Source organism: Motacilla alba, chromosome 3 (genome assembly GCF_015832195.1).
Source record: "Motacilla alba alba isolate MOTALB_02 chromosome 3, Motacilla_alba_V1.0_pri, whole genome shotgun sequence".
In the NCBI taxonomy this organism is placed as follows: Eukaryota; Metazoa; Chordata; class Aves; order Passeriformes; family Motacillidae; genus Motacilla; species Motacilla alba.
In genome coordinates, this window is record NC_052018.1 from 107,346,165 (window position 1) to 107,374,041 (window position 27,877).

General features: G+C 39.4%; 1 protein-coding gene and 1 non-coding gene across 8 annotated transcripts in view; both read right to left on the reverse strand.

The window, feature by feature from the left end:
• Positions 1-27,877, reverse strand: part of MACROD2 (mono-ADP ribosylhydrolase 2) — an 844,207-nt gene that overhangs the window by 442,899 nt on the left and 373,431 nt on the right. The window lies entirely within an intron of this gene.
• Positions 15,508-15,697, reverse strand: LOC119699967. Its single transcript, XR_005256615.1, has one exon. It is a non-coding gene; the product is annotated as a U2 spliceosomal RNA (small nuclear RNA).

Here is a 27,877-nt window from a genome sequence, read left to right on the forward strand (position 1 = left end):
GAAAAAGCCAAATTAAAGGGGTATGAGAGAGGAAGGAATGGGGATACTAGTGTCACCTGGGGGCATACTCTTTTTTTTTTTGCAGTTCCTTGTCAAAGGCTTGGAGATATCCCAATGTCCAAGATCAATCAAGATACAGACAGCTCAGAAATACCCCTCCAAAGCCCACCTGGGACCAGGGTACTCACCTGAGAAATGGGACAGAGAGGATGTCAACTCACCAGGGCAGGACTTGGTAAACTACAGCTGATACCTGCAGAATTCCTTGACCTGCAGGGGGTTGAAGGATGTTGCTTTCTGGCACTTCCTGACCTCTTCATATTTTGTTGGGACTGATAAAGTTTGGAAATAGCTTTGTTTCATTTTGCTTTTGGGAGCTGCAATGTCAGAGACTCAAGAAGCAAAGTAACTAATAACAAATGTTTTAAAGCTGAGATTCTCTTTGAGTTTTACTCATTTCATCCTGTAAAATTTACCTTTTCTCAAAACCAGTTTGTGCCTTCTTGCATCCAGCTAATCTTGTCTGTCTGTTAACAGGAATAAAACATGAAATGAAATACAATGTGTTGAATGTTAGAGTCTGAAAATCTCTTCAAGCAGCAGTTGTTACTGATAATTTTATTTAAATACAATTCCTAGAAACCTGAAGAAGAAAGAGCTGTTATTTCCAATGGCACCTCAGAAGATGCCACCATATGTGCATACATGCTCTAGAGCCCTTGTGCATGTCTCATGGTGAAGACTCACTGCCATAAAGGCACCAGTGCAGTCAGCCATGCAGCTCTCGGTACAATATTTCTTTCTGCTGTTTTCCAGTCTCCCACTGCCATTCCAGCCTGCCAAGCTGTCAGGGAAATAGTGTCAGTTGCAGTTCTTATGTTGTAACTAGACATGGTAGGTACCCAGGTGCTCTCAAGTTTCCTTTGGGCTAAGTTGGTACCAGCTCAGTCTTCTGGCAAGCGTTACTGGGATAATCCCCAGCTTGCCTAGTCCTTCATAACATCTTTCACAAAAAATTAACAACCTGATAGCTTAAATCTAGTCATTTCTCATAGCTCCTTCCTTCTGGGGACCCTGGATTACAGTGCCTCACTGTTCCAGTGACCAGGGCTGGAGGATACATGTCCTATACAGCTTTGTAAAGGGGTCCTATGAACCTGTACTTTTAGACATACCATGAGATAGAAGAGCCTAAAAAAAAAAAATTAAACTAACACCCCTTCATCCCAAAGTCTCATTTTCTTGACTCCTGAATGGCTTTGGAATTTACCAGAACCTTCTAGCAATGTCCTTTGGCACACTGTTTTCTGTCTAGGCAACAATGTCCCTCTGTCCTCCAACCACGTTGCTCCAGCTCCCCAAATACTTCAGAACTATTTTGATTCTACCACTAATCCTGGTTTCTTTGCTTTGCTCCAGTTTTTATTAAATCCCCTTTCTTCTCAAGACTCCCACCTCTGCAGGGGAAGAGGACACAGGAATCTCAGCCCATGGGTTATTTTGTTCTAAGTGAATTATTACCATCAATTGAGAAGACACCTGTGAGCAGTAAACAGCTCAGAGGCTGACAGCTCAGACTTACTCTCTGAACCAGCAGCTACCACAAAACTCAATTTAAAAGCAGTCACTCAGCCCAAATTAATTATATACAAGGCCAGGAGCAAAGAGCAGAATGATCTGCTGGGATCTGCTGAAGGCAACCTGGCTGAACTGAAAAGCAACACTGGTAAATTTTCCCCTGCCCTTGCCCTTCCCTTCTGACCACACTGTAATTGCCAATGATGCAGCGCAATTAAACACCAAGCTCCTGATCAGTGCCGTTGTAAAGGACTAAGGGAGAGGGAAAACATAGGCTTATAACACTTACCCACAAGCCTCTCTCTCCCTGCGTAAAGTAATCCCATAAAACAAAATTCCAACCTTTTCAACACCATTTTCAAAAAACATTTATGATGAACAAACGTGTCCTCAGAAACGCCAATGGGAAAAGTGTGATAACTGATTCCCTCAGAGTTTTATGATACTCTGCCATTGGTCCTAAACAAGATACTGTTCAAATGTGCACAAAGCTAACACTGCAGGGCAGCTCCCCACTCAGCAGATGTCCTAAGACGCACGAGACTTATTTTCACGTTGTCTTTCAGACCCAACATTTAAAAATCATTTTCTCAAATCTCACAAATTCCATAGAGGTATCAGACCCTTATGCAGTGAGCCAGCTGCCTACTGCAAACACGACTCATATTGTGGAGTGAACCCCTGCTCTGTTACAAAATTCACTAAGAGGAAGAAAATGAGGCAGAGCTCCCACCACCATAACACACAACCTGTTTGCTCTGTGCCTGTCAGGTAAGCTGGGAAGTCATTGGAAAAAGTTCTTTGTTCACCTCTTACACAGCCCTGCGCAAATGGTAGGTGCACATCTAAAACTATCTCATTATTGGCACTAACTTATTGACAGCAGATAGTTCACTGCAGATGTGAAATCTCAGTCCATCACTTGGCCTGGGGGATTTACTCAGAGAGATACCCATCACTCTCCAACCTGTGAAAGCAGCTGCAACAGCTGCCAAAGAGAGGTACTTCTGGTTATCCATAAATGTCCTGTTTTGTTATGTTTCCTATGCTAACTGCTCTTCTGCTTGACAGATCATCTTTACTTTCCCCTCATTCAATTCAGTTTCATTGTGTATTTATGTCTCCCTTTTCAGTATCACATTTCCTTCCAACTATCTTGCATCTTCATAATCAATTTTTCTTCTCCCTTTCCTCTTCTCTCTCCTATAGTCTAACTGGAACTAGTCTGATATTTGCTGATATCAATGCTGTGGATTTTAATTTAAACTCCTACCAAAAATCACTCACCCCTGGCTACTGCAAGAGAACTACAAGAGAACATAAACCCATCTCCATATGTTTCTGCACTGGTAATAATAGCTGTTTCCTAGGCATTACCAAAATTAACAGAATCTGCAACAATTAGATCTGCTTGATTCAAATCCTCCAATGCATGGTTACACCATTGAGCTGCCCAAATGACACATGCAAAAGAGCACACACAATTTCATTACTTTTACTGATTTAAAACCTCACACATTTTAAAATGCTATTGAGGGGAAATGCCTTTGAGGAAAAATCCCACAAACGCATTCTGAGGCTAAATATTGCAGTTAAAAGTAAACCAGGCTTGAAATAAAAAGTTGGCATTTTAAAGGCCTGCAAACAGGATTAGATCTACCAAGGCTGTATAAACATTAATAAGTAGAGCTCCATTCAGAGCTAATGTATCAGTGAGTCACGTGAGGACCAGCATGAACTCTTTTTCATTTCCAACCAGAAGGGCTGGGGGTTGAAAGAGGTAAAACAAGTCAGCAGAAAGGTTCACTAGGACATAGATGAGGATCTTACACTGTCAAATGTCTGTTTCTGTTGGCTGCAGCTCTGTCTGATTGCTGCAGAGCTTGCGTGCTCGCCCACCTTACATCTTTAGCACTCCAAAGATATAAAAAAAAGGAATTCTTTATTCAAGCTGGTTCTCAACATGGCACATCCTAAGCAGCAGGTTTCTGGGCTTGGATATTTCTCCCTCCCAACCCCCACCAGTGCTGAAAAATGACATGACAGTAGTGAATTACAGGAAAGTCTTGTCCAACTGTTGCTATGCTTCAGAACTAGAGACTATTCCTTGCTACTGTGTAGTCCAGGAGAATGTTTTCTACAATTCCCCAGTGATACTCTCTGGAACTTTATCCTGCTGTATCCTACTTGTATGAGGAGCCCTTGCTTCTCTGTGTGAGCCACTGGCACCATAGGTCACTGGGTGCTGGAAAGAAACCCATTCCTGGTGGAGAGCTTTGTCTTTCTTGTCTTGCTGAAGGACACTGCAGCGTGGATGCATTTGAGATACATCTCTTGCCCCTCAGCACAACGAAAACAAACAGAGATCAAAATCAAAAACAAAAAAAGTTTCTTTTGTATCTTGCGTTTGTTTATCTGGGACTTTGGCTTTACTCACAACAGCCAGTGAGAAAATCTGCAGTAAATATCAAAACCCCATTGGTGGTTTCAGTAAGGATTCATCCTCGGAAAAAAAGAGCAAAAGTTTACCAGTTAAAAATTTAGTGGAAGTTTCGAAAAAGGAAGTCTGAGTGTAGCCTGAAATGTGATGTGAAAAATGACAAAGGGATGGTAGCAATACACCATCAAATCCCTTGCCAAAGTAAATGAAAAAGTCACCCAGGCAGATAACATCTGGATATGTGCAACCTCAATTTAGTCAAAATCCTAATGTAAACAAGTCCACTGATAGCAGAAGGGTAGTTAAACATTCCGCTGCCTTTGGATAATCGAAACCATCTTCCCTTCCTAAAAAAATAACAAACCTTTCAATTATCAAACTCTAAGGAAGAAACTGACAGCTATTGGAAGGATTCCATTAAAATTTCTTTTTTTTTTTTCTTTGCAAACATCTCTGCAAATATTTTTTTGTTTATACAGAAACAACAAGAGCTCTCAAATTACTTAATACTTGTAAATAGTGGTAATATATGTTACACTGATCATATATAATATAAACACAGTCTATTTTGATCTGGTTCATTTGACTGATGCAAGGCTACACATTTTGCTAACTATAACGATATTATTAGATTCAGTTATATAAATATTGGAATAAAAACAGAAAGAAAATGTATTTTCAACTCCATAATAATAAAGTCACTCTGGGAATGGTAACAGTGCAGCGAAGGAATTCAGCCTCTAACAGATTTCATATAAAGGCTGTGGAGGATCAGTGCATACATATCTTGTTACACCAACCTAATTATATATTGCAATAGTCATTCAGTCAACCCCTCTGTCAACTTATTGCATTAATATATTATCACTGATAATGAAGTTTTGACGGTAATCTGAAACATCTGCAACAAGTACCATCAAAGCCATTGAATACAGAATAGCATTAACAAAATACTTTTTTTTCCAGGGCTAACAACTTAATACAGTTCTGGGGTAAATGTCACATCAGAAATAATCATAATCATATATGAATAACCTTTCATGCCTTTTGCTAGAATGCATCTGAAATGGAATAATCAATATATTCCAGCAGAACCCAAGCCATTTTTATGTAGCAAAGATGAAGCCCATACAGCAGGTCAAAATCAAAGGCTGAAGGACACTAACAATGCTAGGAAGCACCAAGGAATTAGAAGAAGAAAAGAATTCCACTAAGTTCCACTGCAAATAATCACAATTAAAAGGAAAATATCCTCCATGTGTGCACCAGCAAATCCTAATGGCAACTAATAAAACAATAAATTCTAAAAATTCTACAATTCTGTTCTCTTGTAGCTAACAAAGCTGAAAAGCTCATTTTTAAAAATAGGTCAAGTCTCTCATCTTCATGCAACAGTGACAGAAGTATTAAACTGGCTGATTTAAAAAGAAAAGGATTATCAAAACTCTTATTTGCACATAGTTATGCAGAAAAAATCACCTCAAATGAAATTCAACAGAACCATATTATGCTGAAAGCACAAGTAAATCTGATAAACAACACAGACAATGTGAAAACAGACTATGAAGTTTCTTAAAAAAAAATAAAACAAAGGGGAACTGGATATTAAAAAAATTAAAACATGTGAAAATGAAAAGCTTGCTCACCAATAACTGTCTGGTTTACATGAAATTAAAAATGCTATATGATGCATGTGATGTTCCTTGATAAATTCATTTTAAGATGTATTTCATATCCTAACTGAGAGATGAACCGAGCTCAGCTCTTATGTACTGCAGAAGGTAAAACAAATATGAACTAGCTTCTGGATTAGGGCTGGAGATGGAATTTCAAAATATGGAACCCCTGAAACAATTTGCACAGTAAAAATCACATTCCAGTGCCATTTAATAATGAAGGAATCTGGAAGAGATTATCTAACTTTTCTTGAACACATCATGCTCAGATATATGGCCAACATCTTCCTAAGTGCAAAGACAGAGGGATTTAACTTTCAAGATAGTCACCAAGACAGCCTCAAAATTAATCATTTTGAAGGTGTTATTCTGTTGCTTTGCAGTTAGTTTACACCCAGCCAGGACATTCCGTCTAACTGTATCACTTACACATGAGGATGTTAACAGTGCTGCATTACACATGAATGACAGCAAGACATTAATCTAAGACTTTGTGCTCACATCCCTTTTTATTCTCTTATTCTCAAATGTTGGGATGCTTAAATATTCTCATCCTAACAAACAGACACCCAGAAAAAGAACTTAAAATGGGTGTTTGAATCCTTCACACTCCTGCTACATTTTGGCAAGGAATGACTCATCACCTTCCATATATTGTGGCTGTACTGTGACTTTCCTTCTATTGAAGAAAATAAAATCCATTCCAAAGTTATTTGATTGCTCATGATGACACTGACCATTAAAAAAGGAACTACTTATTTCTGTTGGAATGTAAGTTTCTGAGTAGAAAACCTGAAACAGAAAACAGCAGCTCAGAGGTAGCTCATTAGCAGATCTATTGATCTCCTTGAGCCAGGTTTTGAGAAAGAGAGTATGTGCAGAATCTGTGCTTTTTTCAAATATTACAATTCAGACCTTTAAATTACACTGATGTGTGTATTCATCCTTAGTTTCATGGTAATACAAAGATGTGCTGGGGCTGTTAAACTGAGCATCCCGCCCAAATTCCCAGCCAGCAAGGACTTTCATTCAAGTGGCACTCGCAAAGTAACCCTGCAGTGTGCCCCTCCAGGGGCTCCAACTTTCCAAAATGCTCGGTGTCCTCCTCTTTTGAATGTAAATTGTGAAAAAAATACTTCCCAACTTCACCCAAACTAAATGCTCCCAGTTTAGAGATTGAACACTTCAGAAGCGGAATTTCATTAGTCACCAGTGGACTCTCTTCCCCTCCCTCCCCAAAATTTTCAAGGAAAAAAACCCAACAGAAATTTATGTATCATGGAGCTCATTGACATCTTTATGATAGTCTGCACTAGTTGCAGTATTCCACTTCAGAAATATTATTTCTGCAAAGTATTTTTACTGTGTTAAACTTAAACTCCCTGAGCCATGCTGAAGGTAATCACAGGTACATCTGTTTCTGTCGTATTTAAATTCATCGCCTAATTCAATTGCAAATAATTGGCTATTTATCACCATGAAGTTACAAAGTCAGAAAGGGTCAATATGATTCTAACCATTTAACAAAAGACAGAGGCCTTAAAAGGAGGAAAGGGGAGAAAACCAAAATAAACCCTAGTGACGAATCCCACAGTAAATCAAATACCATCAGTTCTGCTTGCCCATCATACCCCTGCACAAGCCAATTCCTTTGTTTTTCTTTGCAGACTTACAGAATTTATTGCTGTACATATCATTTAAGTCCATCTTTCACTTTTACAGCCTGAAGTGGAGAATTATTTAGTCAAAATAACATGAGTACACAGCTCTTGTAATACTGTTGTGACCTCAGTTTTTTAACACCTACGCTGGAGCATTACTATAAGTCACAAAGTTTTTTCACAAGCAAGGACATCTTAATTATCCCACCCATGACATGAATGTTTTTGGAAGATAAAGTCTGTAATTAACTTGTTGCCAAACAATATGTTTACTGTCCCTGAAGGTCAGTTCTAGTATAAAGGCATAAGGACGCTTAACGTTGGGAGAGGTGCATTGTAACTGCCATCAAACATTAACCAAGTGGTCATCCATTATCTACAGTAGCAGCAATGCAGAGTAGGGAAATATTCTAAGCACCATAAAATGACTGTGCTAAAATAAATCTCTACCGCAACACACAAGGCTTGCAACACTTAAGTATAACTAGAGATCTGGTGCTTGACCCATGGTAACCAGACTTGTTAGAAATTCCACCTAATCTCAGTAGTCAGTCGGTAGCAGGAGAATTTGCTCAAGACAGTCAAACAAGTCTGTTCCCGTACTATGGAAATCTGTCCTTGCAAATCGTCCTTGTTGGGAGAATTTAGGTTTTGAAACTGTTTTTAAAGATTATACCAAAACAACTGTAAGAGTTCCTTGCTTTGTTTAGTTCTGAATTTAAATTAGAAATTTGCATGCCCCAGTTTGAGTAAGAAATGTGTGATCTGAAAAGGGCAGGGCGAGGATGTACGAGTACAGGTGTAACAAGGGGTTTCATTAGCCCTGCACAAAGTCTTGAAGGGCAGCTTAGCAGTCCTGGAACAATTCCTATACCAAAGTAGTCCCCTGTTCCAGGGAAATGAGAAAGTAACCATCTTTGATTGAAGATCTCCTGTAATACCTCAATTCGTTGTGTACATGAGCTAGAAGAGGTACAAACAGGAAAAAAAAAAAGACAAACAATGGAATAAAATTAAGAAAAATATATTAAAGAAATATATATAAAGCACTTCTATGCTGTTGTGCCCAGTCTCTGACTCACATCATCATTATTCTGTATTTTAACAGGAAACTTAACAGACACTTGGCCCTTCCTTTGCTTTACGTTCTGCTCACAGTCAGAGACAGATGGACGTAATGGAAGGCAAAGAAAAGCAGCTAAGAAAATCACGGAGGAATAAAACCATCTTTGCCCAACCAGACCCACTCTTCCATCCCACGCTCACAGCATGCTCTCCTTCATGTAGAGGAATAGGTAACAACTGAGAACTTGTGTTTTCCTCAAAGTATTGGACAATATGGGAACAACTTGTGAAGAAATGGCATATGGAAGAACCTAAACATGGCAAACAGGCAAGAGTGAAAAAAGTAAACAGGAAAAAGAAATTTGGATGAGAAAATAGGAAAGACGAAAATGTTGTCTATTCAGATAAAGGAAGGAAGGATTCAGCTACATAAGGGAAAATATTATGAATTTAAATAGGGAAAGAAACAAGAAAACTGGCATGCCAGAATCAATGAATGTAAGACCTGGAGGAGGAAGGGGAGTCTGGAGACATTCACATCCAGGTGTGACCAATAACACTGCACTGAACTAATAAACAAAGAAATTCTTTAGGAATATAAAGAAGATACTTTGAATTTGTACCTTTGATGCAAAACTAGTTGATTCAAGTCTGTGTTGTTTGAAAAACCCCTGTACGTCAGTGCTTAGATACTGGAATAGCTTGTCTGTGTTGAGACATGGACTATTTGCGGGTTTTCCATTGAGAAAAGATTGGATTTCAAATTCCCCCACTTAGTTACCAGAGACCTTTCCATCAGCTGGAAACACTTTTCAATCCATCTTGCCAACTTTTGACCTATGCTAGTTACTTTTGGAAGGCGAAACCCGTCAGGATCAGGCATGGATAAGCAATTCTCCACTGAGAGCATGTCAAATAGACACGCAGCCTCCCCTGAGCCAGAATGCAGCAAATGTGCATTTCTCAGGAAGGGACACTTAGGGCTGTTCATATGGAAGCAAATAACAAGGACTTATGTCAGTCTGCACTTCCCTTGCAGCTCAGTGTAGGCATCACACATGCTAGTTATTTTCTGAAACAATACTGGAGAGTGCTGTTTATGTGCTGCCTATAGACCATCTAATTAAAGAGCATAGCATATTAAAGCAATTGAAAAAAAAAAAAAAGTAGTTTGTTTCTGCAGCACAAAAAGAAGAGTCTGACTGCTAGGCAAAATAACTGACATACGGTTCCACTGTATATGTTTGCCTGGATATGATGGCATAACAAGCTATTGTATAGCAAGAGGAGGCTTTAGCTAATCTCAGCCCAGGAACTTTCCATCTTCTTCCTTCACTACTGCAAGTGTCAGGCAGCTGCCAGTTGAGTTTTGACTGAGCTCTCACCTTTGTATATGAAATGGAAGCTCTGTCCCCACGGATGGCTGGAAGCTCATGGCACCTGACGCCAAAACAGTATTATCCTACAGTACTGCACACGGAAGTATACCCAAGTCCTTCCTCATGTTCTTCCCATCTTTACCCTTCAACATTCATCCATACTTTTTTAGTTTTTTTTTTTAACAAGTCACCACATGTCCAGCTCTGATGTCTCTTTAATCTCCCAGATGATTTCCTAACTTCCTTGCTGCTTGCAGGAAGGAAAGTCTCCTGCAGGCTGGTTGCACCCAGCAGAGAATACAGATGCCTCGCTGCAGCAGGAGGGAGAAAATCAGAGCTGAAGCCATTATCCCCTTCACCACCAGCCCTCTCCATCCTCTGTGTAAACTCTCTGACAGCATTCCCCTCTTATCTTCTTCAACAGTGTCAAGCAAAATGAAAAGGTTAGACTTGAAGGCTTGTATGTGGCCTTTAGATTAGACAACCCATTAAAAAAAAAGCCAACAACAACAAAAAAAAACCTACATACAGCAAAATATTTTTAAAATCACAGAAACACAAAGGTTCAAGGACTTAGCTGAATTACACATGCTCTAATACTACTCCACAAAGAAATACTTAGTATCACCCTTCCCAAAGTGACTAGGGAAGCCAACCACAGGACCAAAATTTTGCTCCAGTATCCAGCAACGTATTGCAGATGCAAATCCCCACACTTTGGAGCACCATGCTCCTTTATATTGCTCTTCATACAGAAAGGGATGCTAAAAATGGAATCACAGGCTACCACTCAACTTCTCTCGCAGCAAGAGCCATAGGTAAAGTTTCCCATAGGAAAAAAAGAAAAAATAAGGAATGTTACTAAATATTCAGGCTCCAGTGCTATGTACCAGGACATGTCCACTGGATGATGGATTGCCCTACACATGGATCAGCAGTGGTTTGTTACCCCAGGCTTAAGCCAGCTGAATGGAGTAACTTTTAGAGTAGTTCATAAGTCTTTGCACATCACCTTTTAGGTTTTCAGTCTTTTAAAGACAATTCAGAGGTTTGAGGCAAAAATATATGGGCCTTAGTTTTGCATCAACACCATACATGCTCAAAACAACTTGTTATCTAACATTCATCTGTTTGTCTAGAAAATAAATGTCAGTACTGTCAGGAAAGGGAAAAGTTTATGATTAAGCTCCAGCTATATCATCTCTCATAACATTCACTTGAAGGCAGCAAAGATTCAGCACTTGATTTTTCATCCACCACTTTGAAACAGTATTGCAGAGAAGCCGTACAAAAGAACACTTAGGTAGAAATACACAGCTTTACAGTCAATGTTGTTGTGTAAAAACCATTTTGCAATTAGTATAGTTTTAGGGTAGAAAAGTAATTCAACAAAATATCACACAGGACGATGGGACCAAGCACGGAAATCAATTTTGTTTAAACAGAGGTAGACATCAAGCCAATGATCTGCAACAGCCCAATGGAAAGCCAAAGTGCATTTCTCTGTTGTCCTAATGAACTGCTTTAAACATGAAAGAAAATCATGCATTTCTTCAGCATGAAATCTCCCCTCGAAGAGGAGCAAGGAAACCACCCAGTTTTCCAGCATGTACAGAGTAATTAATCAACTCAAATCATGACACCCCCCCCAAACACTACCCCCCCAGTCAGTCCTACTCATCTGTGAAGATCACTGAGGGAAGCCCAACCTGAGAGTCACTGTGAGATGCCCGATCTACATTATGTTCATATTCAACTGTTCAAGCCATAGCACAGATAAAATACCTGTTAGGGCATAGTGCAGAGACCACATTCCTGTCTCATGAGTGATGCTCTCAAATGGAAAAAGAGCTGTTACACTGCTGCAGTCTAAGTTAAGAACGCCAATAATAAAATACTGTACCTTTGAGTATTCCGAACACGGAATTAAGTTATTTATTCAAAGTATCACATAACAGCAATATAAGCAACAGGCACAAGCACTTTTTTCATGTACAGATGAGTTTTGCATGTAGATAGCTTGTGTCTTGCCATGTCATGACTGCAGAACGACAGCAGATACTTATCCACTCAGCCTTAATTAAATCACTCCCAGATGAATACTGCATTTAGAAGGAAATGTAATTTTACCCTGGAAAACCACTTCACACAAACGGGACGAACTGTTACCTCATCTGATTTGTATCTATTTTCTAATCACACAGAGACTTACTATGAAAGAATTCAAAATTATTCTAAAAATATGCAGCTGCTATTGCACATAAATATTCCATCTTCCTCTCTGGATAAAATCTTTCTGAGGGAAATAGCGGACTAGCTTAAGGCTTGTTTTTGTTACATCTCAGGTGGACATGCCTAAAACACTCATATCACTTTTCCATCAAACTTTACATCACTTATGTGGAAATATCTACAAGTTCAACAATGTTCTGCTGCTCGTGTTCTGCTATTTTGGTGTTTTAATTATGTTACTTCACATGGCAGAATGAAGTTTGACATTAGTATTGAATCTCATAAATCATCACTTCAAAAAAATGCATTCCCTTGAGAAGAGGTAATACAGGTCATATGGGAGTCCCTGTTTTAGCTTCAAACCTTGTTAAACAACCTTAACTGTTTTCAGAAAGTCAGGATTGTGCCTTCTGAGGCACATAAGAAGTTATATGCTAGCCGTTTTTGTATTTTTTTTCTATTTGTGGTGGAAGTTTTTAAAAAATAACATTAGGGATCAAAAATTAAAAAATGAAATTTTTTAACATTAATTCAACAGTGCTGGCTCTGGAATAAAGGCATGATGACACAGTGTCTCAGATGAACAGTCAGCATAGTGCTAGAGATATAGAGTCCCTAACATTTCCTTCTCCTTTTTCATTTTAATTCATCCTTTCAAAACATTTTACTAAGGAAATGGCTGATGATATAAAACAAAAACCAATGTACCACATATAAACATGAAAAAACAGTTTTACAATGAGACTCAGTGATCCAAGATGCCAGAAGCTTACACAGGCTTTACAAATAACAAAGCTAATCACATTGCAATAAATTCCACCAGAACTATTTTCTTAGAATGCTAATTGTTGCTTTTGTAAGGGTGGAATCACGATCCCATAGTATCACTCTCTAAAGGGAGCCAAACCATCTGCTCTGTTTATTTACTAATGGAAAGTTAAGTTTTAAGTTGGGGCAGCAGAAATTTTGCACTTGCATGGCACAGCTTCCACAGGAATGTGAGCTTATGCTTTGAATCCGATAGGGATGCACACAGACAGGGATTGGTGTCAAACACTGTGATAGCAGCAGACATACTGTGGCCATCTGCAAAGGCTCAGGTATTTCTGTTTCTTCTTAAGAGACCTGAAAAATGAGATGGTGGAAGTGCGCCTTTCTTTAAAAGGAGGAGGTGGCAGCGCACCATTCTTTAATGAAATCTGTCCAACTCTTTCTGTTGTTCTTGCCAATTCTTTCAGTTTCTGCATTAAGGACCTGCCAATGAGCTCCTCTCCCACGGTGCCCCAGGTCACCTGAGGAGTGGCAACAGCAGTGGATGCTCAGTTTCCTAAATGAATGAACACTCTGCAATCCCTTTTCCATGTCTATTGATAAAGGGAATAGACTGGCTACTGCCAACCACTCTACTTTTGCTCCAATGCACTACGAAAAGGATTTCAGCATGCTAAAAATCTGCACGGCAAAATACAGATCTCTTTGTTTCTCCAAAGGCTGTCTCTGGTAGGGACAGTGCATCAGTACCTGACCTCACCCAGACCACCTGGATTTAAAGCACAGAACCACTCAGAAAGGGGTGGGAAAAAAGGCAAATTGAAGCTACTACTTTTTGGCTGAAAATGAGAAATCTAGGATCCTATTGCTATAGGCAAGTGGCACACGAATCCTTCTCTGCTCTGTTGTGGGAGATGCTCTCCAAGAGAACCAGCACGTATGGGCTGACCTAGGGCAATGAAACCACTTGGATGCTGGCCTGTGTCACAGGTTTAAGCAGCCTGTGAGGTCCTGAGCTGGCCTTAACCCACCTGGGTGCATATAATACACACTAAATTAATTTCCTCAGAAAGAGAGAAGAGAGAATCAATATTTACTCCAGGATCAAAATGCTTCTCGTTTCAAGAACTCAGCTGTCTAGAAAAACGAGGAACAATCATTTTGTTCCCATGACAAACAAAAGCTTCCTCGCCAGTAGACACTGGATATTGACAATAACCTGTGAGCATCATAGCATGCATAGTAATAAGATGGCATTTTGCTGCAGTGGATTTCTGTCTTGTAGGCTTCTGGGTTTGTATCTAAGCAGAATGATTAAAGAATCAAACAATAGTATTTTCCATTAAATAGTAACATTAAAATAATTACAATCAACAAACACTTCCACATCCCCCACATAAGCTTTATTTAACGTATCCTAATTGAAATACTGAGGCTATAAATAATGACTAGTAAATCACGCAGTCATTCAAAATGCAAGGAACGTGGATTTTAGGGAGTTTTTTTGAAACTATTATTTTACTGCAATTAAGTTGGTAGTGCACCAAGCTACCACCAAAAATGTCACAGCAAATTAACTTCCTTTTTATTAACCATGGCAGGCAAAATAATTTTAAAAAGTGAAGGTGTCTTAGTAATGAGACTTAACTCAAGGAAACTAATTTACAATGACATGGGTTCCTCTCGTTCTGTACTACCTCACGTACTTAATAAAACACGCTTGAAGGGTCAAATTCTTATGCCATCTAAAAATTATTTTGATCACTCTCTATCTGAACTGTATGAATTTTATTTCTAATAGAAGACCCAGTTTTCACCCTGTCCTACCAATGTGGCTTTTAGTGGCCTGGTTGTGTTTCAAAAGACATCATGAGCCATGCATGTGATCACCTGCTGCATCACATGGACCTCGGCAGTGACTCTGTCACAGGCCTAATAAAACCAGCTCCTGTTAGCCACCCATTGACTGCAGCAGGGATGAACAGTTCTGGACCTCCAGTTTACAAAATGGAATTTTGTGGGCATTTAATCAGTCAAAAACATTCAACTGAACACCAGCTCTCCACAGTTTTTGGCTTTTTTACATCTTTTCAACACCTGCATTTTAAAAATAGTGTTTCCACAAAGATACTGATCACATCTAATTCTTTCCAACGCTCTTTAATCAAACCAAAGCAAATCCTGAATGTTGCACTTCACCATCATGCAGAATGTTTCTATCTGTATGACTCTGCAGTTGCTTCTGATTGCTATTTATCTCATTTTTCAGAAAAACACTACCTGTAAGAGCGGTCAGTGAAAATAAACAGCACCAGTGATGCAAGAATGGCTCTTCAGCAAGGACAAGACCAAGTGGAGGCTCCCTGTACCACCAGGTACAAGGCACCACCCAGTCCTGAGGATGCTAATCTGATTTTACAATCCTGAACATCAAAAAATAGATATTAATACAGACTGAGAAGGCAGTGAAAACAAATTAAGATTAAAATAGAATCAGAAGTGCTAATTTATTTTATTTTAGGGTGTTTTCTTAAAATTTTATTTTATATGGGGTTTTATGGAGGCTCGGGAACTCACTGAGCTGAAAATTGGTGGGAATTAAGAGAACACTGTGGAGAGGCATAATCTATGTTTGCTCTGTTCCTGCTCTTCCCTTTGCACTCTTTTATGATCATTAAGGGACTTGTTGCTTTTTTTTTCTTTTTTCTTTTCACACCATTCCAGAAACACAGCAATAGCAGGCTTCACGCATGGAGAGGATGGCGTAAGCTCCTAGTACATTTCCCAGTCCCCAAACTCATTTAATATAAAATCCTCCAGCTGAGGACATAACAGATATTAAACTGATAAAAACATATGCTGCACTTGATCTTTGCCAAAAGGTCAAGAGGCAAACACGAATCAGCAGACTCGATGCTTTCTTGCTCTGACTCAGTGCGCACGCTGAGACTGAATCATCCCAAGATTTTAACACCACAGTGACAACAATTATGCAGCTTTATCACCCAGATTTATTTCAAAAAGCTGCAGACAGAATACAGACCCCAAATAACTCGCTCCAGGATCTCAATGAGCTCATGATTTTACACACACAGGAACTGTTTCAGGACAGGAACTCGGCAAAGTTAATGATGCCATGTCTAGCCTCCCAAAATATTTCAGTCTTGATCTGATTATTTCTTCTATGGTAAATTAAATAAAAAGAGAAAACACCTACCCTTCCCTCTGGCCACCAAGCTCCTGTGGCTTCGATGCCCCCAGTCCCAAATATTTAAGGAATCTTCTGTTTTCTGAATCATAAAGGGTTTTCTTAAGAAACAAATCTCCCCTACAGAAACTATTTCACAAAATTCTAAAAAGTTGAGGGAATTTTTAATACATAACTTATTAAAAACAGAATTACTGCAGTGCATTTTCTTAATCCTTGCTGGACTCATTAGAGCATCTTGCACACTAATTCAAAGACTAAATACCAGCCTTGCTAAAGCACAATTACTTGGTATCAAATTCCACCATAAATTAGCAGAGAAACTGTCCACACATGAAGAGCACTAAGTCAATACTGCTAAAGAATCAAAAAATCATTGCTGTGCATGGAAACAAAAAACATCTTTTGAAGTTAATGAGTAATAACAAAAGATATCTTAGTAACTTGGAAAAAGACAACAATTTCTTTAAAATTATTTTCAAGAACACTTTGTAAAAAAACTTGGAAACCTTTTTATTACCAATGATATGTTCAATCACTCACCACACTCACTAATTGTTTGAAAGAATACAACAGCAGGTCACAAGGTGAAAGGAAAGGTATTGTCACAGCAATAGGAATCTAATGTCCTGATGTTGGTGCTCCAAGCTGCACAAGACAATCAGCCAGTTATAATGCAACTGTTTAACTTTCAATACAGAGTGTTCAGTGAATCAGTATCAGCAAATCCACTGGATTTTAATGAGTTAAAATATTTTAATAGCATAGCTTTGTTATTTGGTTTAATCACCTTTCCCTAAGGCTCTGAACAACATTTAAGCATGTGCTTAATTTGCTATTGAAGTCAACAGAACGACCAGTGAATAGTGAAGTTCAGCATGTGCTTAATGAGATTTACTGAGTCAGAATGCGTGAAACCCAATGTGAGCAGAATCAAAGCCCTGAGGTATTAGCCAAGTCCACCCTGAGTTTTCCTAAAGTTACAGGGCCTCCAAAAGGTGAATGAAAATTTTCTATTATTATGACATGTCTACTGCACACCCGCGTGTCTGAATTTTTTATGTAGCAAAACACACACCAGGCTTTGTAGGTCTTTAAAGTAGCAAAAGAAAAAACTTAGGATTTACCCTAAAATACTACCTGGAAGATTTTGTGGAATTTTGTTTGGTGTCAGTAGCTCCACAATACTTTTTGACGTGAAACAACTACTGATTTGTCTCATGTTTCCTCCTAAAACAAAATGCAGTATAATTTAGGTGTTTTGATTTGGGGCAGGAGGGAATGGAGCTAACATATATAATTTAGTTGCCTGTTCCTCAGTGAAAAAGAAGGAACTTAACCCAATATTACTATCCCACTTCCTCAGTCACTCAGGCAAACTGTGTATCCTCCCACACCTACATATGAACATCTGCACTGTACCAGTTGATACTTTTTCTCTGACTGAATTAAATTAAATCACCTGCATGCCTTTAAGCCCCCTTCTTTACTACCAAAAACTACCACTTCCTACAGCAGGCAAGTTCAGTTTAACAAATAGCAACTCAATCAGCTTTGAATGCAGCATAGAAAATATAAAACTGTACTCTTCTATTTTCTGTGACATTTAAATGGCCTAAGCAAACATTTAATTTGATTGCAATTAATAAATATTTTCTTGACAGTAAATATTAAAGAAGGGGTTTGATTCCAGGAGAAAAATTCTTCAGATTCCATACTCATTATAAATATTCAAATTGGACTTTTCCATATTTTAATTCTTTCTCTTTTAGCTTACATGGAGGATCTGGTTTTGGCATCAAATGTCACGGAGACTGGGGTTTTTTTGAACTGCCCAGAAAAAATAACAGTGATTTGGAGAAATACTCAGCAATTTCTCCGAACAACATACAGTCACCAATCCTTTCTCTAATGTACTGTCAAAATCAGCAAACCTGTTGAAGAAAAAGAATTTTAACATTTAAAAGTTGAACATAAATGTTACTTCAAAATGGCAGTCATCAGCATGGGAAGGAGTTAATCTTCCCCACTCTTTTTCTAAGAGTAAAAAAGGCAAGGAACAGCTGTCACTCAGGTGATGAATACAAGCTGCCAGCCTTTTAAACAGCAGGTACAGCATTTGAGCTCTGAATTAATTAGCATTCAGAAAGTCTAAACACGGCTTGATAACTCCGCAAGATGATTTTTGTCCCTTCCTGCAAATTAATACTGCTATTAAGATGAGCAAGGGCACAATGCAGATCGTAATTGTACCCATTAAACAAAGTTTCACAAGTAATGAATTGGAGGCTCTTGCCAAGAATGCATCAAGTCAAATAAAGCCTTGCTGCAAATAACAGACGCACAGGAATCCATCTTCGCTTTTTCACGGCATTCACAAAACCACATACAATATGGATTCCTGTGTAAGTGCACGGAATGTTTTCTGAATATAAGGACAGGCTTCTCAGAAGTTCATGTTTTTAAATGTTTAAATAGTGGCTTTGTCTCAGAAGCATTGGGGCTACTTCCATACAAGAGCCCCTTCTAACATACACATATATAGTGAAAGGGAGTTAACAAGGCTTCAGATATTATAGTTATAATGTCTTAAAAAACAAGGCCTCCCTCCATCAATTACTGCTGCAGCACTGCATCAAAGTCTACACAATCCATGTGGAAAACCTTCCTCCCATATTTATCATTTCCTTTTAAACGATGAGCATATTTTATAAGGCACAAAAATGATTGATATCAGAATTTAATGATGTTTAATAAGTGGCCATCTGTCAACAGTCAAGGAGTAAAAAGGAAGCACATTATTATTTCCCAAAAGACTAGAAATATTGATGCTAATTAAAAGGCACATTATCATTATCTGAAAGCAATGTCTAAACACTAATCAGACTTCACAACCAGGGCAGGAGAAAGAGGGAGAACTACAGATATGAGTGCTCCCCAAATGGGTCACTGGAGTTGAGTCTCCAAACTGGTGTTATGATAGCATACGGATTGGAACTTGGCAAGTAGCTCAACTCTTTAGAGGAAACCTTTGGTGCAGTTTTACAAACATTTGTAGAAGAAAAGAACTGTGCTAAACATGGCCCTTCACTATTTACTATTTCCAATTCTCCAGCCACCTTATTTCACCACAAAATAAAACTTGTGGTCCCAAACATATGATTAATTGCACCATACTTAACTGCAACTTAGTACTTTTAGCTGAGAAATGGCTCAATGTCACATGTACATAAAGGACTTATGTGGGCAAATAGACAAAGGCCTACACAAAAAGGAACAAAACCTATGCACATGGTGTCTGAAGCACTTTTGATTCTCTGGGTCTCTAAGAAGACCCTGTAGGGTTCAGGATGCTTCAGCTTCTCCTGCTGAGTGCTATGGAGGAGGAAGGTACATAAAGGTAGGTGGTTCAGTCTGCCACTCATGTTTGCCTGGAGCTCTGCCTTAAACATTAATAGTCAGTTTATTACCTTTTAAAACACAGGATTTATTGCCATTTTCATAATTCATCTTGATCAGAACCTCTTTTAAGCAAGCAAACCACTCCTAACCTCAAAATCCATACTTCATATTCTAACGCAGGCCATGCAGAGCCTGTAACATACTTTTTGCCTCGGTATGTAAAAGCTAGTGAGACTCTTGGCATTTACTGCTTGCAGAGAGGCACAGTCACAGGCCACTTGCAAATGTTTTCCTGCCCTTGAGATATGAGAGATGTGTGAGCAAGATATGAGTGATCTCACCTCCCACACCGTGGAAACTCCATGTACAGTCCCAGGTTTAGCAATATTGACTCTGAGCCAGGCCCAGCAGTTCACCAACTTCATGAGGTTTGATGTTGTTTGTTAGAAGGAGAATACAGGGGAGCGATGCAGAATATTCCTGTGCTGAAGGGAAGCAAAGCATAAACAAACACGAAGCAAAAGGCATACTGGGAACAGGTGGAATGAATATAGGGATGAGAGAATCACACTGAAAGCATACAAGTGGCAAACTGAAAGTATCCCAGGCTGGAGAAAAGCACAGCTACCCTGGCAGTCAAGGCCCAGGGGCATGAGCATCATACCTAACTGAGAGCAGGCATTTTCCCCGTGGTATTTTTACTGGCTAACTTTTTCACCTATAATTGCCACTATCAAATTACCATCTCCACAGGGCAAAGCCACCTCTGGTCTTCCTCCTCAGGTCAAGGAACCCATTCATCACTGTCAAGTGAAGCAAATTTCCATTTTTACTTGTCATTTTCAAACCATCACTTCACACAGGTGTGACCTCTGATCCTGACTTTCCTTCCAACACTCCCCTTGCTATACTCTGAGAGTCCTCCATTATCTCCTCCCTGAGAAATATTAAAAATTTTTAAAGGAGATGTTCCTGGTTTTGATTACCCTATTCCAATATAACTCCTTGATCTTCAGCATAAACACTTCAATCATTCTGGCATTTTCATTGACTCAAATTAAATGCAGAGACAGTAATTATTTCCCAATCCCCTTGCCCTTTCATACACAAGTCTTCTGCCTTACACAATGACAAAGTATTACCTCCCAGACTCTTAAATGGTTCAGATACTTCAGATACATTTTGGATATGAATCTGGCTTGAGGGGACTCTTAAGTAAACCTTGTGAGGCTTACCCAGTACTAATTGTGAGCAATTACAGTGCCTTTCTCATGTTGAGCTCCAATGCTCAAACATGATGTGAGCCATATAACCATACAATAGTTCCACTGATTAACAGGTTCCTCAGGGTGATCATGAGCATGAAGTTCAAGATCCCCTGCATTTTGCAGCCTCTAAATGTAAATTCAGCAAAAAGGAAGAAAAAGTTAAATTCACAGTGCTGTTTTCATGAATTGGAGACTGGACATTCAGACAGACACACAGAAATGAAAAAACACCAGCAGCATCCAGTTTTACTTATGTTATTTACTTCCATATTCACTATATTTGTTTTAAACTGGCACCAAATTCTTTATTCGTGGTGCATCCCAGATTTGCCTTCTGACTCCGTGCAATTGTTGTGCATTGTATAGCTGTCAGAGCAGAAGTGGAATGTATGAAAAGCTGGATAATTGTAACTTGGGGCATATGGTACTACAGAGAATATAGGGGTTAGTAGGAAGAAGGGGGTTTTGTTTTGATTTTTTCAAGAGTCTGGATATGACTAAAGCTTTTTTCCGGTGGGCAAAGAAAATATCCTGTGTTTATCCACTTCACAATTTGAAAAGTTGCTTGCTTCCCCCCACCCCTTTTTTCTTTGGGGGTTGTTGGATGGGGAGAGAAGAAGGGCAGAAGTTATGTTTAACATTATTTTTTATTTACATGACAAATAATGGCCTTCCTTCTGGTTTGTTTCTCGTCTCCTAAGAAAATATATTATCAAACAGCATGCATGATATTTCACCAAAAAAAAGCACTGAAAGGAGCTAGCTGCTCATGTGTAAACATGTCAGGCTTCATACCTCACATGCATTGAAATGACCAGCACAGTTCACTCTTCTCAAAGGTATTGCTTCAAGCTGATTGCTGACTCAAGACAAGAACACAGCCCTGGTCACAGTGAGTTTCTAAGTATTTTCTCTGCAGCTGCAGGGTATAGAGAGTTTTCTGTTTGTTTTGCTTTTTCCCCCCTCTTTCATATGAAACCTCAGATTCTGGAGTACAGTTTGGCAGCACCAGGCTGAAATCACTGCTGGAATCACAGTTTCCTAGGGTACAGAATCTCTAACAACACAAAGCCCTGACTATCCACTTGCCCAATAAATAATCAGAATTTTGTACCACGACAGTCCTTAAAATACATGACTTCTTGTTTCTCTCTCTTAGCTGCAGCTAATCCTTTCTGTCAACAGGGTTTCATCTGTAACAAGCCTGCCTGTGACATGTTAGGTCCCAATTCATCTCTCAACAAATCCCCCGTGCGCGGCGCGGTTCACAAAGCGCACGGGTTGCAAAAAGGACCACAGAGACTGAGCCTCTCTCCTCTAATGGGATCAGAAAGGCGGCGCTTTCCCGTGGAAGATGCTCATCAAAGGCGAGGCCAGGAGAGACAGCGCGCTGTCGGGGAAGTCCCGGCTCACATCTTGCATTTCTGGCGCATAAGCAGAACAGAGCACTCGTGATATTTGTATTCCTGAAAGGCTTCTCTGTCAGGCTGAATTATTGGTCACACTGTCACGGTGGAAAGCTGATCCAGGTGATGTTTGCTTCACAGTCAGCAATTTTGAACAGCGTTTTTCTAGCTTTAAGGGCTGGCATTGTGCGACTCGCTCTTTGGGACTTGTTCTTCCTTTTTTTGTCCCCTCTTCTGCCTCTGCTTCAATTTAACACTTCTTAACTTTGCCCAACATTTCAAAAGAAAATGCATGAGGTGGTAAAAACGGGGTGTATCATTGTCACCAGCAGTGCATTATCAGAGGCTTCCCTTGGTTTTGCAGAAGGGAAAATGGGAATAAACTCCATTAGAGCCATTTATTCTCCCCACTTACCCAATGCCTGGTCCTCTAGCCACAGCAGCCTGAGTTAATGTGCAGCTGTGGAGGGGAGGAATGTGACAGACACCCCCTTGCTCTCCTGCTTCCTGTGGGAGAGGACATTACCTCTCCTGCTATTATATGGCATGGCTGCTTTATCCCACTTTCTCAGGGAAAGAGCTCCATTTTCATCTCATTGACAAGGAAACGACAGTTGCCCTCAAATTCACTGTATAGACACTTAACACCTTGGGGGTTGTCTTTCCACCTTATCTGAGATTTTAAACCAGTTCCCGCAGTTCACTGCCCTTCTCTGAAATCTGCCGCCAAGCCATGAGTTTCAATTCACTCAATGGCCCCAAGTGCTGCTAAAGCTGGTCTTGATGAGTGTCAAACTGCTAATAACTGAGAGACACCACAGCAGCCATTGAATCAAAAATTGCAGAGACTCTAGTTTTGTCTTCTGAAATGTCTGAGAAACAGCGTGCCTCTATCTCTGTATCCACATTCTCAAGTAGAAAGACAGAAAACATTTAACTGAGGGTACCTTGGAAAGGATACAGTCTGCTATTCAAAACTGATTCTGTTCTTGGGAAGATTAGATGGGGCAGCAGAATGGCAGAGCTCAGCCAGTGACATGTCAGCTGACACACTACACAATTCTACACTCTTTCAGATTTAGCATCTCATATCACCTCAAAAAACACTAATTATAACAACTATTTACCCTTAGTAATTTTCAAGCAATTCTATTATTTACTTTTTACAATACTATTTATTATGTCTGACGCAGTTAGTTAATGTTACAACCAGCTGAAACACCCAACGTATAATTTATAAAATTTCACCTTGGGCACTCTGCTGAAGTGCTGGCATTGCCAAATCTCTTTGGGACATCTGCACTGAAGTAAATACTGTTGTAGGCACTTGAGACAAATTTTCACACACCAGTCTATTAATGTTGTTTCCTACATACAAAACTCCCAAATGAACCAGAGGCATTCATTAATAATGTGCATTAATGGGCAAAAATTTCTTCACGTGGACTCCATAAATCTTCAAATACTTGCAAGATAAATAGTTTGCTTTTGAGTAATAAGAAAAGACAATTTTTTGTGTTTGATAAAACACTTGGACCTAATTATTTTAGGAGTATATCAGCACTCCTACCAAGCACAGATGGGAATAAGTGAGAATTTATTTTATGCTCCCTTTGCTATGTTCATAGGAATATAAATTTGCATTTATTGTATTATTGTAACTAAATTTGAGAACCATTCCTCTGGGGAAAAAATGCAAGGAAGACGCACATTTCTGAATGGATGTTAATTATCTGGGTAAAAACAATTAGGCGCCACAGCCACCCTACCTACCTTGTAATGAGGTGAGATCCTAAGAAGAAACAGGAAAAAAAAAAAAGTAGTAAAAGAAAAAATAGGGCCATTCAGACAGATTTTCCCACCTGCTTTCAGCATGGCTGGTCAATCAGCAGTCAGCTAAATAACTCGAGAAGTAAACAAGAAAAAGTTAACTCATATTATTTACTAATTGTTGAAAAAGAGCACAACAGTAGTGAAACCACACAGCTCTTCCTCTCATCCAAGCAGAGAAGCCAGCACATGCTATTATTTCAGGGATATACTTTTCTCCCTGAGAAATAACCCTGACTTACAACTGGATTTATGTGTTTATAGACAGTAACTGCAGCTGAATTCAGGCACAAGTTTAACTTTTTTCAGCAAAATCCGAAAGTAAAAAGACCTACATAAAGCCACCTTATAAGTCAATCAGATGTGCTGGAAGAAAACAATAGTACAAACAGAAAAACTGCACAAATTCCTTGTAACAGTCCAAAACTTTGGCTTTTCAAGGTATGTGATCACCCAAGCAAGTCCCACTGGGGCCACATGGCATGTAAACAAATTAACATTTTGTTTAAACGTCAATCAACAAGACTTTTCCATTCAAACCCAGGTCAGCTGCACTTGCAGCTGTTGAAGTGGTGACATTCCTTGCTTGCACAGATCCCTGGGAGTCGGTGGAAACACCATTCTACTTTGAACACATCCTCCTAGAAGCTTACAGTTTAAGCTTTTCAAAATCTGTATCAAAAAATATCACAGTAAAATTCCTGGAGACAACCCCAATTGTTTTCCCCCCCTCCTCATTCAGAACATTGGAGGTTAAAACCCCAAACTTTTCACTGCCAACAGCAACCCGTGCAATTTTCATACATTCCTCTGCACTGCTCATCGTCATTCCTTTAAAGTACTTCAGACACAGTTTCATGGAAACTCTCCAAGAAAAAAATGGAAAGCACTGGCTTAAAATGCTGATCACCAGATCAGGGGAAGCTTGCAAAGAATTCTGTCGGACTACTCTTTTAAGTTGTTGGAATTTACAGGAAGGTAGCACCTCATCACTGAGGCAGTGGAGAGCCATTCCAGGATGCCAGGCAGGTAACACCATATGGATGCAACAGAACAGCAAGCACCGTCGGAATGAATCAAAACGAATCACCAAAAACCTGTGTTGAAGGTGGTGCCTGCAAACACAGGCTGAAACAAGCTATGAGAGCATACCTGGGAGGCACATGGGGAAAAGTGGTGGGGTGAAATGGGAAAGAAAAGTGTGGTGGTTTCAGCTTGAATCAGGCAGAAACACTAATTTTGTGTAGTGGTTTTGACTCCCCAATTTGAGATTTTTTGGCTAATGCACTAATTAATGTGGTGGGTTCAGTGCTGGCTAAACACCAGTGCACCCACTAGGATATATTTACACATTTCTTGCCGCGAGACAGGATTAGGAGGAAGGTGAAGCAGGCTCAAAACTTTAAAAGGGTGTAAAGAAAAGTTTATAAACAGTAACAAAAAGAAAGAATAATAAGAATCAGAATAAAACCTTTAGAACACTTCTCCTCCTCCCCATAACCTTTTCTTTCCTACTAACAATGTGCAGAAGAAATTCAGTTTATCGCTTCTAGAATAGTCTTTTTTCAGCTCAGCTTGGGCACAGGAGTCCCAGCTGAGATGGGGCTGGGCCAGCCTTGTCACCTGCTCAGGCCACAAGGAAAAGAGGGCTTCCCAGGACTTTTTTGTCCTGAAGATATATATTCACAGAAGTGTGTCTAGCTTTTTCAGCAATTTAACAGATTGTCAATTCTCAAAGCTAATTACAATTTGGTTTTTTTGTCAGACATGGCAAAGCCAGCACATTAAGAAAGCCACAAGGATGGTAAATCGTTTTCTTGGTCTTAACTTTAAATGTTTGTCATATTTTTTGGTAGTTTCAGTTTGTGTTAGTATGAATAAACAACACTGAACTTTACCAAAAACAATCTCAATTTGTTATGAATTGCAAAAAGCTCACACACAAAGACATTCCTATTCTTCCTCTCTGCATGTCAATATACATGATCAAGTTGCAGGTGATAAGCAGTAAAGAATAACAAAATCTGGTCTACCTTACTGTGAGTGAACAAGTTGTGCACACAATCCACTTCCTAGATTTTCTTCAGCACAATGTACAAGAATTTAAAAATGTGTTACCCATGACAGTTCTCCTAATACCTTTAATTAAAACACTACCAGAAGTTATAATGAAAAAGCATTACTTCTTTTTTAATACACTAAACCCTCAAGCTCCAGTTATTTTACATTCTGGCAAAAAGGAAATGAATAATGAAGCCACATTTTGGGACTTAACATAATCATAAGATTCTCAGTTAAAGGGCAGGAAAGAGGCTTCATTTTTAAATTTCCTTTCAACAGATACAAGCTTTATGTTCCTTTATTATTACAAATACGTTAATTTAAAATGTCACCCTTTTAAGCTCTGAACATTTGTTAACAAGCTGCATTTTTCCTCTGCCCCACTACACATGACAAACACAGGGTCTCACTGAATGAAAAGAAACTAGTTAATAGTTGCCCTTATTGTGCTTTCTGGCTGCCTTGTAACATCCTTCTGGATTTTGCTCTGAATGCAAAATGCTTAATATCAAGAAGTTTTCCTGGTGATCAGCATGCCAACATGTGACTACTTACAACAAAGCTATTTGCTGTTTGCAAACTCTCCCACTCCCTTCTGACAAAAGCATTTTATCATTTCCTGGAAAAAAACCTGGGATACGGGGGCACAGAAGACGAAGGTCAATTGACTCCAAGAATTCCTGCACGCCCGTGTGAAAAGCCAGCAGGTCCGCCCACTAAGGGTATCCAGCACTTGTTAGCATTTTATGGGGTTCAGAGCATCTCCCCACTGATTCCCATAGCAGCTGTAGGAACTGTGGTTGTCCCAGCCTCTGGCTCTTTGCTCTGGGAATGCAAATGCCAGCTGGTGCTCTCTGCCTGGGGTGATGATGCCACCAAGGTCCGCCATCAAGGAGAGGACGGTGGCCATGCAATGCAACTATAACAGTTCTATCTCTTACCTTCACACAACTCCCACCTCATGATTTCAGCAAATAAACCAGACATTGATATCCTTCACCACACAAGCCTGGTTTGTGAAGCCACAAGCCTGATTCCTAGAGCCATATCCTCTTCTGCAACCAAAAACATCTTTCGAGCTCTGTGATCACATTATCAAAAACTAAATGATGGCAATCACATACAAAGGCAAAGACAGTGAGTATTTGTAACTCTCTGAGCTTCTTTCAATGCATGTATGTAATTTCTGGGATTTGCAAACTGCAAAAATTTGGAGTTTGTTTGTTTGGATTATTATTTTTTGATAAAAACTGGTTGTTTGGATTCTCGCTTTGTTTCTGTCAACTGAAAAGCCAAATTGATATCCCACTATGAAGCAGCACATTGATGCCGACACCTATATCATCCATTACAAGATCCATTTATCAATAATGTGGTACCTAAACAATTGAAGTAAAAGACAGAGCTGGCAGATTATCTTCTGAGATAACAGGGTGATAGCATACATATCTGCTACTCGTTCCATGAAGTATTTGCTAACAGCAGAGAAAAATCCTGTGTTAAGTTCCAGTTTCTTGGTAAAGGTGCACTTATTACAGATCTGTTCCATTCAGTTCCATTCTTGCTGCAGAGCACAGCTCACCTCTGCTGGCCATGAGAAAACTGGGGTTTCCAGAGCCTCACTGCAACTTTGAACAACTTAGGCAGATGTTTTCTAAGAAAAAACCAGAACCACGGCCCCTTAAAAATTTTTAGACCCTTGTTCAAAGCACGAGGTCTACTTCCTAATAAAAACAGCAACAACAAGAAACCCCTAGGAACTGTGGGATAACACAACACTGTTCTTAAAAGGATTTAATGAATGGAGGCCTTAAAAATCATACCTTGATAGTACTGCAATGCAACTGCAAAGAGAGCTTGAGTGTAACTGTGCCACACGATGACCCAGGTCATACTCGGG